Here is an 18,652-nt window from a genome sequence, read left to right on the forward strand (position 1 = left end):
ATGTCGTGGAACGTTCTCTCTTCTTTTCTCTCTCTAGATGTTAATGAGATGTTACAGAGAAACCAAAAAGTGCAAAGCCCTATGTCCTGAAGATGGTGGAAAACTTACAAATGTTTAGTTACAGCTTTATATCTGACTATTACAAAGCACTGACATTGGAGACTCCTTCCTTAAAAGTTAAATAAACATCACCATATCAATGATTACAGATGTTTTTATCCATCCATGTGGAGCACGCTCCTGTTTAAGCTGTCACTAAAGAAAAGATAACATATTAAGATGAGTGCATTTATATCAGACTGTGATTTGTCTTGCAGCTTGCACTATTGTCAGCGATGCCGTTATAGGAAATTAATCACCTTCTGCAACAGTGCCGTGGTGTAATAAATAATATACTTTTAAAATAAATGACCAAAGATGGTTAAGGATAAGCCATACAAGAAGCACTTCACTTCAATTCACTCCATATTTAGTACAATGTTTTCAAGCAGTTAAATAAATGATTGCTATTTATATGAATTTGTGTAATCAGTGGTCACTCAGCAGTTAATGGTCTGTACTTCTAGACTGGAACCTTGTGAAAATAATTACTGGGTCCATAACTAAAAAGCCTCAACCTTGAACTGTACACAAGGTTCAATCTCGCGGCCTAAAGCGTTCTTCAGTTTGCTACTTGGTAAAGTCATTAAAGATTCTAAGTAAAAGGTTCCTCTTTAGAAAGCTGGAACCATTAAGTATCCAGTCCTTTTCATGGGATGGATTTTGCCTTAATACTGAGTTGTGTTTGAGAAAGAAAAATAGATGTCAATTGAATAAATGAAAATATTGATTTTGTTCTAAGTTCCCCAGAGACACTATTACTGTTTTATGGTTTATAACTTCTAAAACTTAATTTTCATGCCTGATCCACATACAGTATGGTACAAAGGTCTGTGTATACTACTAAGAACCAAAAAAAACAAAATCTTTGATCATAAATTATTTTGAGTACAAATTTTTTTACTTATTTGATACTTATTTTTCAAGAGCACATTATTAAAAACCAAGAGAAATAACTGCCTGAAACTGAAATATATCTGAATAGCCTCCTGTTTGTACACAATTCATTCATTTAAAGAAACTCCACATTCATTGATTCATTCATCTTCAGTAACTTTATCCTGATCAGGATTGTGGTGAATCTGGAGTCTATCCCGGGAACACTGAGCACAAGGCAGGAATACGCCCTGGGCAATTTGCAATAGCCAATCCACCTATTAGGTTGTTCTTGGTAGGTGGGAAGAAACCTGACAACCCAGAGGAAACCTACAGGAACAGGGGAAGAACTTGTTAAAACTGCACACAGACAGTAATTTGAGCTCAGGATTGAACAGCGGTGCCACCCAAGTTCCAGCTATAACAGTACCGTATGCTTTTACTTTTATTAGTGGAGAATGATGATGAAAAAAAAATTTCAGTCCAGCACATCTAGAGATGCTATACCTAACCACTTTTTTTCTGAGTCTATAATAGAATTAGATTTTTAATTTGTGTGTATGTGTGTGTGTATCTTCTGGAGCATCTGAATATTCCAGCCAGGTGTTTTAGATTAGTGACAGTTAGCTCTGCAAGACAAACCGATGTGACATCCATGTAGCATATCTGCTCTGCCATCAGCTGAACTCAGGCCCATACCCACTGGATCCGGGTTAGCAAGCTCTGGCTCTCTTTCTACAGTAACTTTATCCTCTGCACACATGCTGGGTGACCTCTGACCTGTAATATCCGCAGTATTCTCAGGACGACCTTCTGCTCCAGTGCTGCGTTCAATCAGATAGAACTCAAGACATGATGAACACCACATCTCTACTCTGACTGCGGTCACCTCTGTTTTGCTTTTCAAATGAACGCAGCAATGAGATGTGGTTAATACATTATGTCGCCACTCAGAGAGTAGCAGAGGGAGGTAATGTGTCAGCGGGGCACAGCAGGGCATGACTTCATGAGGAAAGCATGAGATGGAGGAGAGATTAATGTCCAGATCATATGAACTTGGAAAAGGTTTGCAGTGATCCATGCTGTAAAACTCAGTTCACATGAAGCATTCACACATTCACAGAACAGGTGAAGTCCGTCTGTCTGAAAGGGTTGGATGGACAAATCCAGATTATTATAAAGATGATGAAGTCAGTGGGGGTTCCTTTCCCAGTGCTTGTCATTTTGGAATGAAAAAATAAAAAAATAAAAATAATAAATAAATAAATAAATAAGTAGGATGGTTTATTTATTTATTTATTTATTTATTTATTTTTTATTTATTTAAGTAATTATAATTTTATTATTAGAAACCCATTGTTTCATATTTAAACTACACTGAGACAGGGTAACATTAACATATTTACTGTATTTCTACTACATGCATAAATGTATGCATATAATTGCAGAAGTGTAATACAAAATAAACAAGACACTATGAAACACAATATATTTTCAAAAACTATACAGATATCAGTGATATGGCCTCCAAAAGCATCAGTTTAAACCAATTTAGTAGTATGAAAATGTTTTGCAAAGACATTAACCTCAAAAAATGAGTGAAAACAGAACATCATGAAGCAGTGTTGTGTTTCTTCGTTTGGATCTGTTTTTTTTTTTTCAGGGTCAGGCTGTCTCAAATGTTCCCAAAAACGAGTGTTTTCCCACTTAAGTGCACCTGATTCAACTCAAGTGCTTATTATGAAGCACTATTAATCTTTAGCTAAGACAGCTGTGTTCAAGCAGGAAAACATGAATCTGTAGAGCACCGTGACCCGCTAGCTCTGGAGTTCAGGAACCTTGATAAAAACTGATGGAGAAATGGTGCAAGACCTTGATCCTGAATATCTTCTAGCAGAGTTTCCATTCAGCCCCAACACAGCTGTCACTAATATCCAGATGTTCCTGGAGACTTTGTGCTAGGTCAGGGGTGGGAGATTTTGGCTGGATATTGTTGGGACTCTTCCACCATTTGATAGCATTTATCATGTGAGTTAACTCCTTTCTGATTCATTAATTCAGTGGTTCTCAGTTTCGGGTCCGAGGGACTTCAACATGTGAAGTTTTCCTTTTTTCCTGCAGTAACTGCAATTTTTATTCTATTATTAAAACATTCATCAAAACCTGCATACAAAATGCTAGAACTTGTCTAATGTTCTTATTAGGAAGCCAACAAAAACCAAGATTTTTTGATATTATTAATTAACTTGAGTATGTGGCTAAGGCAAAATAGATCGGTTTTCATGCTGAACAATGTCTGTGAGCAGCAAATATACAGTAATATTCAGTTGACTGTGTAATGCAATGAAGCGTAAAGTTAGCATATATCCAAACGACACATTTTCTCAGTATCTTTGCATCTACACTGCAGAGTGTGTTGCTTTATGTATATTATGTTGGTTTTGAATATCTCATATGAATTAGATCAAATGCTTGAAGTAGGAAAATACTCACTGGTACCCAGTATCTGCACTTCTATGTTTTGCTCTTTTTAGTACAAGAAGTTTTTTTTGTGTACCAGCACTTCTCATAAGCTCTCGTTACTACATTCTACCCATTCATAGCCAGAGAATCAGCCCATCATAAGCCCATATGTTTATGTCTAATTAGCTGTAACTACCTTTCTCCTGTCCTGTCTTTTTGTTTTTGGTCCTTGTGTAATGATAGTCTAATCACTGACTCTGATAATGTTCACTTGGCTATGAAAGCACGTAGAGTAAGAAAAGAGCTAGAGGATGATAACATTATCTGATGAGATAACATGATGAGAATGACTACTAAAAGATACTCTTAAAAACCACATGAAAGTGAGGAGCAGTCACTAATAGCAATAGAACAAACTGTGGATTTTTAAATTTTTAAAAAAAATATTTGCAGCTTTGTAATATACATTTTGAATCTAGTTTTTTGAATGTCTGAATGTCTCAATTTTTCCGGTCAGTACAAGAGAGTGAAATTAAATCAGGCGTGAGTTTAGGTGCTTGGCAGTTTGAAGATCGTGAGCGGATGGACCGCTCCCTCCAGCGAGTGACGCCAGTCCTCTAGGGCGAGTTTCACTGCCAGCAATTCTCGATTTCCGATGTCATAGTTCATTTCTGCTGGGGAACGTTTCTTGGAGTAGAAGGCCATTGTGTAGAGCTTTGGTCTATCTCCAAACCTTTGGGGGAGCACCGCTCTGACTCCAGAGTCCGAGGCATCCACTTCCATGACGAAGAGCTTGGAGGGGTCTGTGTGTTTCAGGATGGGAGCGGTGGTGAAAGCAGTTTCAAGCTTCTTGAAGGCCTCATCAGCTGCTGTGTTCTAAGCCAACCACTTGGGGCCCTTCTTCAACAGGGATGTGAGGGACTAAAGCCCCTAAATAACCTTCTGTAGAAGTTCACAAAACCCAGGAATCTTTGAAGCTCTCTGACCATCATGAGAGTGGGCCATTCTGTGACTGCTACCACCTTGGCTTGGTCCATGGATGCCCTTTCAAGGCCAATGATATATCCCAGAAACAAGATCGTGGACAAATATCGTGGACAGGATCGTGGACAGATTTCTCTGCTTTCACATAGAGCTAATGGCTAGGGGATGGGACAGGACTTGCTTGATGTGCTGGATATGTGTTTCTAGGGAGGGGGAATAGATCAAGATGTTGTTAATGTATGCAATGATGAATCTCCCCAACATCTCCCTTAGCATGTCATTGATGAGGCACTGGAATACTGAGGGAGCGCAAGAGAGCCCATATGGCATGACGCAATACTCGAAGTGACCAGAGGTGGTGCTAAATGCTGTTTTCCATTCATCTCCCTCTCGGACCCGGATGAGGTTATATACGCTGCATAGGTCAAGTTTTGTAAATATCTTGGCTGACCTGAGTTATTCCAGTGCGGAGGGGACCAGCGGGAGGGAATATTGGTTCTTGAAGGTGATCTGGTTGAGCCCCTGATAATCTATGCATAGACGGTGTCCCCCTCCTTTCTTTTCCACAAAGAAGAATCCAGCGGATGCTGGGGAGGTAGAAGGATGGATGTAGCCTTGTTGCAGAGTCTCTTGAACATAATCCTCCATAGCTTGCTGTTCCATAAAGGAGAGGGGGTAAATGCGTTTATGCTGTGGCATCGTACCTGGCAGCAGTTCAATGGCGCAGTCATAGGGTCTGCGAGGGGGTAAAACACTCGCCTTCACTTTGCTGAAGATGTCTTGAAATTCATGATTCTCGGTGTGGATGCTGATGATGGATGAAGTATTGGGACTTTCCACCATGGCTGAAGCAATGATGTGTCATGGAAGTTGCAGGCAGTAATGGTAGCAGTAGGAGGACCACCTCGTAATCTCCTTGTCACTCCATGAAATTTGAGGATCGTGAAGGTACATTAAGGGGAAGCCGAGGATAACGGGTGGTGGTGATGCTTGGTGGTGACAGTCACCAGGAAGGAAATGCGTTCCTGATTGAGAGCACTAACTTGAAGTAGAAAGATTTTGGTACATAACATCACCATTCCATTTCTGATAGGTTCTCCATCAATAGCACGAATCTTGAGGGGATGTTGCAGTGGTTGTGTGGGTATGTTGAGATTCCCCTCCTTGGTTCCAGACCACAGTAGCCCAGGATAAGACTTGGTAAGACAGGTAATTGTACACTGACTGTTACTTCGCAAAGAATATAGATATATATACTGTTTCAAATATTTGTAGTTTTGTGTTTTGTACTGCAGAGCTTGAAAATTACTAGATCTCATATGAACCTGAAAGCTTCCTGAACAAATAATTAGTTGCACGTGCCACTTCTTTTTGCCACGTTACACCATATTCTCAATATTTATTAAATGTCTTAGATTCAATGTACTGTCCATACCGACAGCCTTGTGTATAGTTTTTTCTCAGATTACAGCTTGAAGGAAGCTGAGGTAAGAGCACCGCACAAGGTCAACCATGATACGCCTTCTCTGCAGAGTTACGAGAGGTTGAAGTACTCAACATTGGTAGCTTGGTGGTGCTTGGTGATTAGTAGTCCAGAACTACTGAGGAACTATTGCCCCAACTGTCGCGCTGATCTACAGGGGCCATTGTTCCCCCAGGAGGGGGTAATTATACACTGGAACTCCTGGCCACGGATGGTTATGGCAACACTGGGATTTGAACTTGTGATCTCTATACAAACACTCAGGATCCTCAAGAGTTTAGACTGAGTATCAGATCTAACATCTGACCTCAAGGCTCCTGAATGGCAAAATAATTAACTGAATGAGTGGAAAAAGGTGTGTTTGAGCATGGAAAAAAAAGAAAATATGTGGATTCTCCATGACTGGGAACTACTGTTGTATATGAGCTCATGGTACACCAGGTTAGATCTTTACTAGATTAGCAAATCTGTGTCTCAGATGAATCTTTCTCACCTACTGGCTTTGTTTTTGGCCTCCTAAGCTCCTAAACACATTCATTCATCAAACAGCTCTTGATCTTTGGGGCCTCAATACTTTTTTCTAGTAATGTACATATTTATTTAATAGGTAATTATCAAAATCTTCATGAACCGAATAACAGCAAAAGATACAAGGCCTGTGTCCCAGACATGTGAACGTGTTTCTGTTGTTCCTAGACTTCTACAGTAACATCTAATAGATCGCAGTGTCTATATTGTACCCAGTGTTGGAAAGACAATCATGTTCACTAGTGAAAATTTTGGTGCTTCTCCAGAGATGTTTGAGTTAGCTGTAAGTTACTACTTCTAAGCTTTAGCATTTAGCATTTCAACATTGAATCCAGGAAAACCTGCATTTAACAATTCTAAATCGTTTTTTGTGTGGTTTCATTGCTAAAAATGGATGCGGTTTGCTCTTAACTGAGTAACGTTGAGGGTTTTTTATTTAGCATAGAATTAGCAAATACACAAACTAGCATCCATGCTAAATGCATGTGGACATTATGGGCATTGTAATGATTTACTTAAATTAATAATTTTCTTTGGATCTATAATTTGGGCAACACGGTTGTCAATATCATAATATCCTTGCAAATAAAGAAAAATGAATACCAGAACTTACTTTTCTTCTTCCCATGATCTTCAAGACATTTGGATGATGCTGTTGGACATGTGACTTGTGGAATATTTCAGATGTTTTTCATAACCTATAAAGGACGACTTGTGGAAAACGATGTTTCATGGATGAAATGTTAATGCAAAAATACTATGCTTTCGAAAGTATTTTAATGATTATATTTCAAGTTAAAGTGTAGTTATAGTGAGCAGTAGATTTATTACTGATCAATTATTTATCTGAAAAATGCACACAGGATGTTTTGAAAGTCACTTTTCCTGTGTTTCAAAAGTCGGTTACCTTTATTTTATTTGTAAATGTAATATCATCTGGACACAAATGACAACCTAATCATGGAATCACCTAAAACCTCCCTTACCTGCCAGTTTTGTTTCTAGCCTCCTCTCTCGAGGTAGTGTGCACCTCTTTATAACTTATAAACTGAGTTTAAGCGTGGACTTGTGCAGCAGCTTCAACAAAAAAGGCTCCAAAGAACAACCAAGGAGTTATCAAACCACCTGATGGGTTTGTGTGTTCTCTCAGATGGAAAAGCTTTACAGGAGAAGAAGGTGTAGCTTCAGGGCACGGATAAGGTGAGGAACTTGCATGGTGTTTTTACAGGCACTGTATGAGGTGCTTACTCACAGCTGTGGGGTTTCCGAAAGCGATGAGCTAAGGAGAAACGAGTTAGGAGTGGTGAGAAGGTAATAAAGATGAATCCAAGACTTTTGGGTGGCGTTGGGTGGAAGTGGTGCAGTAAAGGGCAGCAGGAGATCTTCCGCCCTGATTATTGTTGGCTAAGAGAAGACTCAACAGGAGGAATTTTAACCCCCATGACTTCATTAAAGAGCGCTATTGTCCCACAGCCCTCCCCACTCCACCCTGAAGCTGTGCACCATGAAAATGAAAATTTTGGACCATGGGACTGACACAAATGCCCTAAAATGGGAGAAGCTGAAAAAAGTTGAATAAAAAGATCTAGTAGGCTATACATTTCCGATTTATATCCTATTTTTCTTTATAAGAACAGCACGGTGGAATTCTCTATTCTGAATTTATTTTTCAGTAACAGCAGCTCTGAAAATAGTGCCGGCAGTAATTCAACTCACAGGTTTATATTAATGTACTCATTCTGAAATGTCATCGTTTCTATAGTAACAGCTAATTCATAGGGACTTGTATGGCAGACGTTCCTTATAACGTAAGCCTAATGATAAACCGATTAGAAAATGTGTTGTTTAACAAAGAAAAATGTATAATCATCAAAATGGTGAAGTTTTCTGTTAAAAGATGTTTATTTAACATTTATGGAAGGAGTCTGCACTTTGTAACTCTTTGTCAGTAGGTTTTCCACCATAGGAAAGTCTTCAGAACAGAAGACTTGGTTTCTCAGTAATATGAAAAGTTGCTTTTTTTTTTGTATTACTAAATCCAAGAGAGACAGGACAAACAGAGGCAGGTGAGGGAACGACTATTCATAGCTGTTATAATGTAAGTGATAACGAGAACGAACTTGTTTCACAGATGTTCCGCAACATTAAATGTAACTAGAAATTGATAAAATGTATGATCAATTTAGTTTGCAAGTTACTGTGGTATAAGAAATATAAAAACACTTCAGGATTTGCTGTTATAGGAAAATAATCAAGCAGTGAGATGTTTCCTTTATTTTCCTCAAATGAACTGGAATATATTGTTTGTCCTCCAGGTGGCATCGCATTAACATAAAAAAAAAAAAAAAAAAAATCCAAAAACTACATGCTGTTGAAATTCTTAAGTTGCCAAGATCAACTGAGGGTGACAAAAAAAAAAAAAAAACAGGTTTAATATAAGTCACTTTTCAGGGTTTATGGTGGAAATGGTGCTTAGCCTAAAACCTGATTTGTTTAACCTGTGGTTTTTAAAGTGGCTTTTCTTAAAGAAAAAAAAAAAAAAAAAAAACGGATGCAGAAACACTCTCAACTATCTATTTTTGACATTACTGATGACTGCAAATTAGTCCTTTGGTCCTTTTTCCTTTTTAATTTGAAGGGTACCTACATTGTGCCTTCATAGCACATTCATTAGCATACATGTAACACATTCACATTCATAAGCATAAATATTTTAAAGAAATACTGAAGGATTTATGTCAGGTTTACATCAAAACCCATGAAATGACAAACATTTTTATGAGATATATATAGTTTGATGCGATATTTTTATTAGAACGAGAGAAGAACCTTAAAGTACTATTATCGGTCTCTGTTTGAGACTGGTTGTGTCTGTAAATACTTTTTTAAACCATAAATTGGAAGTTATTATTTTGTCTTTACTAAAAGCACATTCATGAGATTGTGAGAAATCTTCCAAAATCATTATCCAGAAACCTGTAATGTTACCTTTTGGGAGTGTGTTTACTGTACAGGAATTGAATGAAGTGCTGTTTTGCATTCAAAACTATATGAAGCACCATTCCAGTACACATGCTCTTATTTACAAAGCCTGTGTGCTAATCAAATTAATGATTTTGATCAAATGCCCTCAAACTAAAATCAAATTGGCATATATGATGGCTATGAAGCATGGTGTATACCTTCTACTTTCTCAGTGTCATCAATGTGCTGTTATAACAGATTTGTGCAATGTTTAAAATATGCTATAAAGTGTTTGAATAATTGTTCATAGTTTGGCTATGTGAGATAAATAGTGTGTGTAGAACTTCTCACTGACTTTAACTCTCAGGTTTAGCTGTAGCTGTTTGTGCTCACAATCTCACACTTCTTTCACTCAAGTGGATTTGGTTAAAAATGTCTGTCAAATGAGTAAACTTAAATTCAATAAATCCAAAATTCGCAGACTCCTTGTAGTCAATTGTTCTTTTTTATTATATTGATTTTGAAAAAAAAAAAAAAAAGCAAAGCTATGACTGTATTAGGTAATTTGAACTAACTCAGTATTTAGGCATTTGGGATTCTCTTTCTGGAACCCTGCAAAAAATAAAAAAATAAAATAAAATAATAATTGAGTTAGATGGGTAATATTAACTAGTATGCAATATATGTAATATACTATTTTTTTGTTATAGTTTTTTTATACTGTTTTTGTTTGTGGTGTTTTTTTTTTTTTTTTTTTTTTTTAACATTCAAATTAAACCTCCAGTTTCCTCCCTAGCATTTGTTAACACACACTTGGGGAAAAAAAGGTCTCACAAAAGAGGCTTAAGAGAAAGCCTTCTGGTCCATTTTACTAGAGCGGTAAGTAACAAATAAGGGTCATTGTCATGGGACGTTAAACCTGGTTTATTTTAATGGCAACTTCAGAGCGCTCACACTGCAAGGTCAGTCAGAGCTCAAACGACCGCCGGACCTTTAGCATGTGACCGAGAAATGCAGGAGTGTGTTGTGGAGTAGAGGTGCTTTTAAAACTAGACCTTGGCCTTGGTTATAAAGGACAAATATTTGAAATGTGATATTGTTAAAAAACATGCATATTTTAATCAATGGTCTGAACAAAGACTAATTATTTTAAACATGGATTCTATCCATAAACAAATATATTTATATAAAAAATCCTTAGAAATAATTTTCATTTAATTTTTTTTCTATCATTTTTCCCTCCTTTTTCTCTCTCCCTTTCAGAGGAGTGGCCTTCATAGTCCAAAAAATGTAACAGTAAGTCCTTATTGTCCTCCGAAGACTGGTGGTGGCATGTTTAAATAAAAAAAAAAAAAAAAAGAAAAGAAGCGCAAAACAAAATAATCTTGACACAAAAGCTGATTATTCAGTACAGGACTACATGCTGGTGGGTTTATAGTACTCAAATGTTGGGGAAAATGACCAGTAGGGGACACTAGAGGGTCTCATTTAGGCTCATTCACAGAGTAATGCTTGGAAAGACTTTGAACTTGAGTGTCCAAGTAATGAGAATGTGTTTGTTTGAGCCAAAATCTCTTTTCCCATGTATGTAGAATTACACATTACTATTTTCTCTAAATGAAAATCCTTGGATTGTGTTGGATTTGTGGCTGGAGGGGGTCCAGCACAAACCAAAGTTAAATGAAACTCATTCCTTCGAGGGAAGGAAAATAATTATTGACTGTTGTTTTAATTATTGAGACAGACACAGTCATAAAAAGTCATAAAGACAGAAAAAGAATGGAAGAGAAGAGGACAGACCAAATTATGGTGTTGAATTGAAAAGACATCTAGTATCCTATGCTCCTTTTCTCCAATATATGATTGCCAAGTTGAGTTACATCATTTAATTTATATACACAAATGAACTGGAATGAAACAGTAAGTTTTAAGGACCATGTGCAACAGTGAGACAATTCCCTGAGCTGACACAACATTAGTTACTAGCATAGCCGTAACTAGCTATGAAGACACCAAGGACCTCTGGAACTCTGGATTGTTTTTTTTTTAACCTAACATGTGTCAAATTCAATATGGAAACAGTGACATCCTGATAATGTAATGACAAATATAGTCTACATTGCAGAAAAATGTACATCAGCAGTGATGATCATTTCTCTACTTACCTCACAGCAGCTCAGGACACTTTATGTTTCCTCACAGAGTTAATCACCTATTATTTTTTATCTCCCGAGATACTACACTACCGGACTTTAACTTCAATGCACATACAGTATTATAAGCTAACATTATAGTATTATAAGCTATTGTGTAATGCTACTCATTAATAGCATATTATGAGCATGATGAAGTCTTTCATATAGATGGCATGGTAACGTAACGTACCTCAGAAATCAGCATGTACCTCAATAAAACTCAACATTCTAACTTGAGTCAGAGCAGTTTATGGAAGAAAAGAAGAATAACATAACATGGTTGTCCTTCTTTCACATAGTGGCTTAGTGGTTAGCATATTACCTCGCACCTGCAGGGTTGGGTGTTCAATTCCCACCTCTTCCCTGTGCGTGCAGAGTTTGCATATTCTCCCCGTGCTTCAGGGGTTTCCTCTGGGTTCTCCGGTTTCCTCCCCTAGTCCAAAGACATGCGTTGTAGTTTGATTGGCATTTCTAAATTGTTCGTAGTGTGTGAATGGGTGTGTGTGAATGTTTGTGTGTGTGTGTGTGAGATTGTGCCCTGCGATGGGTTGCCACCCCGTCCAGGGTGTCCCCCACCTTGTGCCCCGAGTCCCCTGGGATAGTCTCCAGGCTCCCTGCAACCCTGTGTAGGATAAGTGGTACAGAAAATGGATGGATAGATGGTAGTACCAGTGGTAAAAGCCGAAGTAGTGATCAAGAAAATTACTCAAGAAAGAGTGAATAAGTCATCTGGTGAAAACACTACTTAAGTAATTACTTTATAAATAAGTTTTCCATGTGTCTACATTTGAGGCAACTAATCAAAAAATGTTCCAAAGGAATGCATTTTTGAACAATTTTGAACAATAACTAACCAAGTGAGCTATGCTGATGTAAACACCACCTCCATTATAGAGTATATAAACAAGTTAGCTGGCTAGCTAACTTAGCCAAATGCTGGTGGGGTTTCAGTAGCTTGCTAGGTTTTAGTGCCATAGTTAGCTATCTAGCAAACGTTATCCTGAGTGTTACCTATAAAACACTGAAGTGATCTTAAGTTTAATACAGAGCTTTCATACTGTAAGATCTGGCTCACTAGTCTAGCTCACTCAGCTAGCTAATGGCTTACCTGTACGTGGTTTTGCAGGTTGGATGATAAGCCGTGAAATGCAGATCTCCACAGGTTTTTAGCTTGCATCTCCTTTGAAGCATTTAAAACGGAGGATACCTAATAAATTCGACCAGGGAGACCCTTCTGTCTCTACTATCTAGACATTGCTGTTACTGACTTTTTAGCAGGAAACTGCTTTATTTTGGCTGGGTCTCGAAATTGAATTATTTAATATTTGCACATACTGTTTTTTAACCGGCTTTCAGGATTAAATATATTAAAACATTTTTTTTAGCAAAACTGACTATTTTATTTTAAGAAAATTCTAGTAAAAGTACTTTGATTTAATTATACTCAAAAAAAGTGCCATTATAGTGAACCATATACTCAAACTGTAGCAGGCATACATGCAGCTTATTATTTTCCACCCCTGTGTAGTACACATTTGGCACTGCGATACATGACAGTATCTATGACACATTTCTGCAACGTAGACCTCAATCAGATTTTGATCTGGTTATAGCCCTGGTTACTAGCTTAGGCGAATACATGAGTAGAGAGCAACAAGTGTAAGGCAAGAGCAATGTTTAAAAATCAGTATCAGTAGAAATACAGCACAACTTATACACAGGACAGTGTAAGTAACTACTGCATAATACACTCTAATTAGTGTCAGGATAAACTGGATAGCATAACTGCAAAACCAAGCAAAGTGTTTGTAACATGACATTGTTTTACTCTCCTTCCCAGTCATGAAAGCACAAAGGTCTCCACTGGAAAAACCAAATCTAATCTGCACTCCTTTAAATAGGCAGCATTGTTGTCCTCCAGAGAGTGCACTGTTTTTGAAACCTCTATGACTAAACAAATTGGAGCCTGACCTCTTGTTCTGGTGTACTTACTTGTGACAGGTGTATAAATTACTGCACAGCCTCCCTGGCCATTACGCATCCAGCACTCTGGGCCTCTTTGTGAAGTGTTCCTAGACATGAAGGGCCATGACCTTTGACTCCTGCCTCTCATATTCGCCCCCTCAACATACCCCCAACCTCTGCCCACCAGGCTATGGCCTCCACCCAGCTAAATGTCTGATTTATTTGTGCAGCACTCGCTGCGGCACTGGCTCTTTGACCCCCTGTATTGTGTGGCGATAAAGGTGTAGAGAGAGAGTGAGAGGGGACAGCCCTAGCTCTAGGACATGCCTAGCGCCTAGAAAAAGAGAGCAGGGAGAGGACATGTACCTTGTTTCACACACACAAGATTTAGACTTTGGAGTGATTTTAAGCTGAGTAAAAAAATCCAAGCCTGTGGTTTCTTTGCTAGAGCTGCATGTGTTCTCTTAACAGTTCATCAGGAGGCTCATTTTTAAAATGCTGCCACTCTTTAAGTTTGCTAGTCTGCCACTACAGGTGGGATTTAACTACCATGTATATTACTTTCCCACTAGCTGAGTTTATGTGGCGTTTATGAATTGGACCATGTGGTGAGGGCAGGAAGGCAGGAAGCAACATAACCTCATGTTTCATCACTGATGTGTGGCAAAGAGTGGGTGTTCTTAGTTCTCAGTGTTAATTAGCATTTTTGGTGCAGAACATCTATCTATCTATCTATTGTAAATTGTAGAGTTCTACATAGAATTATAAAAATAATGGTTCCCCATAGAGACAATTTAAACCATATAAGTGTTCTACTTTTTTACCTTTCTTTCTAATACTATAATTTTTATTACTTATACCCATGATTCTCAAAGTAGTGTTCATGAAGCATAGCCAGGGTTCTGTGTTTTTTTGTTTTTTTTTTGCAATGGTGAAAACAACAACTTACTATTATCAAAGTTATTATAACTATGAAAAATGTCAACTCGACAAAAAAAGAGTCTCTTTGGGTGGAAAGTTCAGAAAAAAAAAACTCTTGTACTTTTTTTTTGAAATAGATTGTTTGTAATCTGTGATTGAAGTTAAACGGGTCCCTGAATGTAAAACATTTGAAAACTTCTGACATGTAGAGCCATTGGACTTTTCATCAGCTACATTCATAAATCTAGCATCTTTGGTTTGACCCTTTGGAGGAGCTATACAACTATATTATACTATACTGGCACTAGTATGGTCATGTGTGTGGCAGTGATTATTTGTAAAAGAGATAATTTTATAAATAATGATAATTAGTAAACTAAACAGTAAACCTGGTGTATATTCACTGATAAAATCACTAATACTAAAGCATTGTTGAACAGAAAACTTAATTACTAACACCAAATGAATACTGTGATTAAATTTGAATGACACTTTCATTTCACCTACAGCTTCAGAATGAAAGTCATAAAACTTTGTGTACCATTCTGTTTTTTTTCCACCCACCAAATAGCTGTATCATTCTTACATAAAGCTTACATACATCTCTTTGTTGTTGCTTGTTCATCTTTCATTCTACTTCTTTTTTTTATCTAATGCTCTCATATTTCTGTTCCTCCTAACACTCAATGGATTGCCAAGAGATCTTCCTTCCTTTTTATCATCTGAAAGGACGTATGACATATGGGTGTGGTGGGACATGATGTGCTTCCACTGTCTATCTGTCAAGTTATCAAGAAATGTCCCATACGTAGGCACTCACAGCTCCATCTCCTCTCAGCTGCTGATATTTCAGTTGCTCTTTGTTGACTTGGCACCATTTGTAACTGGCTAAGATCAATGGCAGTGGGTCTCTTTTGTGCGAGCTGTGAAACTGCTGGCAGAGGAACATGAGAAGCGAGGGAGGTGAGGAGAAAGAAAGGTGAGAGCGCGGGGACGTCCCGTTATGCCACTCCCCCTTTTGTCCTACCTCATCTCACGCTCCGGACGAGCAGACCTCCGAGACTGCCACTTGAAAAAATACCGCCTTTCCTAATCAACACTCATCTCAGTAACCTCTGCCTCACCTCTCTTCCACAAACTGTGTTTCACACCTCTTCCATTATAACTGGGCTACGCAGTGGGACTACACCATTTGCCCTACCTGTAGTGAACTGTCTAGGGGATGGAGGACCTTCAAACCGAGTGTCCCCAGTGTCCTTCACACCTGCGTATCAGTTCTTCATTGTATCCCACGTACTCCTGAAATACGTAGTCCCACCTTAGATTAACCAGCCTCATGAGGATACAGACAACTTCAGATTGATTGGCAGCCTTCATGAAACTGAGCAAAAATTTAGGATAAATAATGTTAAAACTAGTGCAATTTTAAACTTGGACATCCAGGATGCTGAATAGTTTTGTTTCAAGCATTAAAAAGTTTTAAGTAGTGAATATTTCTTTTTTGCAGTATATTAGTCTTGGTTTATGTGGTTCCAAGAACCTTGGATGTCTGCCAGGGGTGGTGAGAAACACCTGGATACCTCCTGCGCATGCATGCCAAGACCTTCCACAAAGTCATACAGTGTCTTAATAAATCCAACCTAGAACCTTCCCGCTGAGCTGAGCTGGACCAGTTCTGAATGACAAAGGACCCTGGTGGTTAACTGGGGTTCTTATAAATTCACAGTCACATAAGTAACTAGCATTCTATTTCAACTGTCCAAATCTCCAGAGGTGATGAGAAACAACTCGACAATGTATGCAAACAATGTCATAAGGAGCAGGACTACCCTGAAAGGTGCTCAGACATGACCTCCACACACACACACACACCATGGGGAAGGACAATTCTAACCTTGTAGAACCCAAGGGAAGGTGCAAGGTGATGTCCAGTTGGCAGCAGCAGCACAGACTTCCACCTCTAAATATTGAGGTCCCTCATAGAGTGGCACATGACAGTACATTTACGGCATTTTGGCAGACACCTTTACCCAGAGCAACTTAGATTTATCTCTTTTATACAACTGAGCAGTTGAGGGTTAAGAGATCTTCCTTCCTTTTTATCATCTGAAAGGACATATGACATATGTTCCACATGTAGGCACTCACAGCTCCATCTCCTCTCAGCTGCTGATATTTCAGTTGCTCTTTGTTGACATGGAACCATTTGTAACTGGCTAAGTTCACTGGCAGGGCCAGCTCAAGGGCCCAGCAGTGGCAGCTTGGTGGAGCTGTTGTTTGAACTCATGACCTTCCTATCAGTAGGTCAACGTCTTAACCACTGAGCTACCACTGCCCTTGTATGGGACAGTATGGACCAGTATAGATTATGAACCAGTAGAGATTATAGACCATGGTAATAACATCCACCTCTTAGTGGTCAGACTCCGTTTAGACAGGGGAGCCCCCTGTGTCTTTCTTCTGTGTCACATGAACAGTGGGTTTGAGGATCAGATGGCTGCGGTCTAGCCAAAATAATACAGTAGTGTACCGCATACCAGGTACAGCAAGGCTCTATCGGCTCACCTTCACTGAAGGCTTCAGTGTCAATTTACTGATTCAAAAGTTCCAAGATTCAACCATAAGGTCACCCCAGAGTCATCTAGTCATGAATACATGCAAAGCGAGCTTTTGACCAGAGCATGTAACTCTTTTAGTGAAGAAATCACTACAAACAAGGCAGTTTCCAGAGATACCCATTTCCAGACAGCAGTCTGCATAAGTGCATAAGGGGGGTCCTTAAGGACACAAGGGTCCCTGCTGGGCTCTCGGGGATTGTAGTTGATGGCAGCACATTGCTCATTTTAGAAAAGCAAAAATAAGCATCTGATACCCCAGAAAGATTTCATCCATGGTGCTGTGGTATACTGCAAAGGGTGCCACATACATCTTTAGAGTAGATGTGGACTTGCCATTGTCCAGCAGTCTCTGAAGGACGGTAAGGATCTTGGAAATTGGACAAAGCACTGGGAACGGCCAATGAGATGAACACCATCTGAAGAACATCTTGCGACTAATGGCATACAAGGCTCTTTTATTCAGTAGTGTTTCCTGGACTGCTAGGTTGTAGTCATCAGTCTGCAATTCAGTCAGTGGGACCAGATTTATAGACACAGGTGACCTGCATGACAGCAGATCTGCTTGTGGAGGAAGCTGCCAGGGTGTTCTGTCCACTAGAGAGAGCAGACTGCCAGCCATCTGGGGGCCACAAGCAGGACTCTGTGGCATAGTGGCTGAATTCTGTACCATGTGGGAAGAATATGTTGAAAAGAACAAAAGACATAGTATATATATATTATGTCTTATATATATATATATATATATATATATATATATATATATACATGTAGTAAGGTCATTCCTGGGCAAGTTCATCCTGTTCCTGGGGGCCGTCAGTTGTGATGATTTAGCAATGGCAAAGAGTTCCAAACCTCTCCCAGATCTTGGCTACCAATTCTGGGAGCAGATACCACTCTCCTGAATGTACAGACCATCTCCACAGTGCAGCCATTGCACCATTGTACAGACTCAGGTGCTCTTAGTAAGGCTGGTTATGGATGGCCCCACTTGAGGAGTTTCTGTGCAAGGCAGAGAGAGGTGCTCAACCTTGTTCCACTGTAATCTTCGATGTAACTGACCATCACAACATTGTCTAAGCAGACCAGCACGTTTGGTTTGAAATTGAGGGCCAGATGGGCCACCTTCAATTGCAGCTCACTGATGCGTTATGACCTTCCATCGAGGGGCTACATGCCTCTGTGGCACCACTCCACTCCCCAGCCACTAAGAGAGGTGTCCATGGTATTTATCTCTCTCAGATCTTTTCACTGATAACTATTTACATCTGTGGCATTTGGAGTCCAGCTTCCCCATGACTAAATCGTCTGAAGATATTGTGGTACTGGTGGGCTGGAGGAAAATTTTAGAAAGGACTTAGCACTGACAAATATCTTCAGTGTTACACCTTAGAGAAAAGAGGTGAAACTGAATCCAGAGCACAGGTACTTCACTGCTCTCTTCTGTACTTCCCATGCTTAAAAACTTTTGGAAGTGTGACAAATGCATACACATGCTCAACTGTCCGCAGTTCTGCAGTGCTGTCCTGCTCTCATTGTGTTTTGTTTGTCAAACAAAG

The sequence above is a fragment of the Pangasianodon hypophthalmus genome, chromosome 11, assembly GCF_027358585.1.
Source record: "Pangasianodon hypophthalmus isolate fPanHyp1 chromosome 11, fPanHyp1.pri, whole genome shotgun sequence".
NCBI lineage: Eukaryota > Metazoa > Chordata > Actinopteri > Siluriformes > Pangasiidae > Pangasianodon > Pangasianodon hypophthalmus.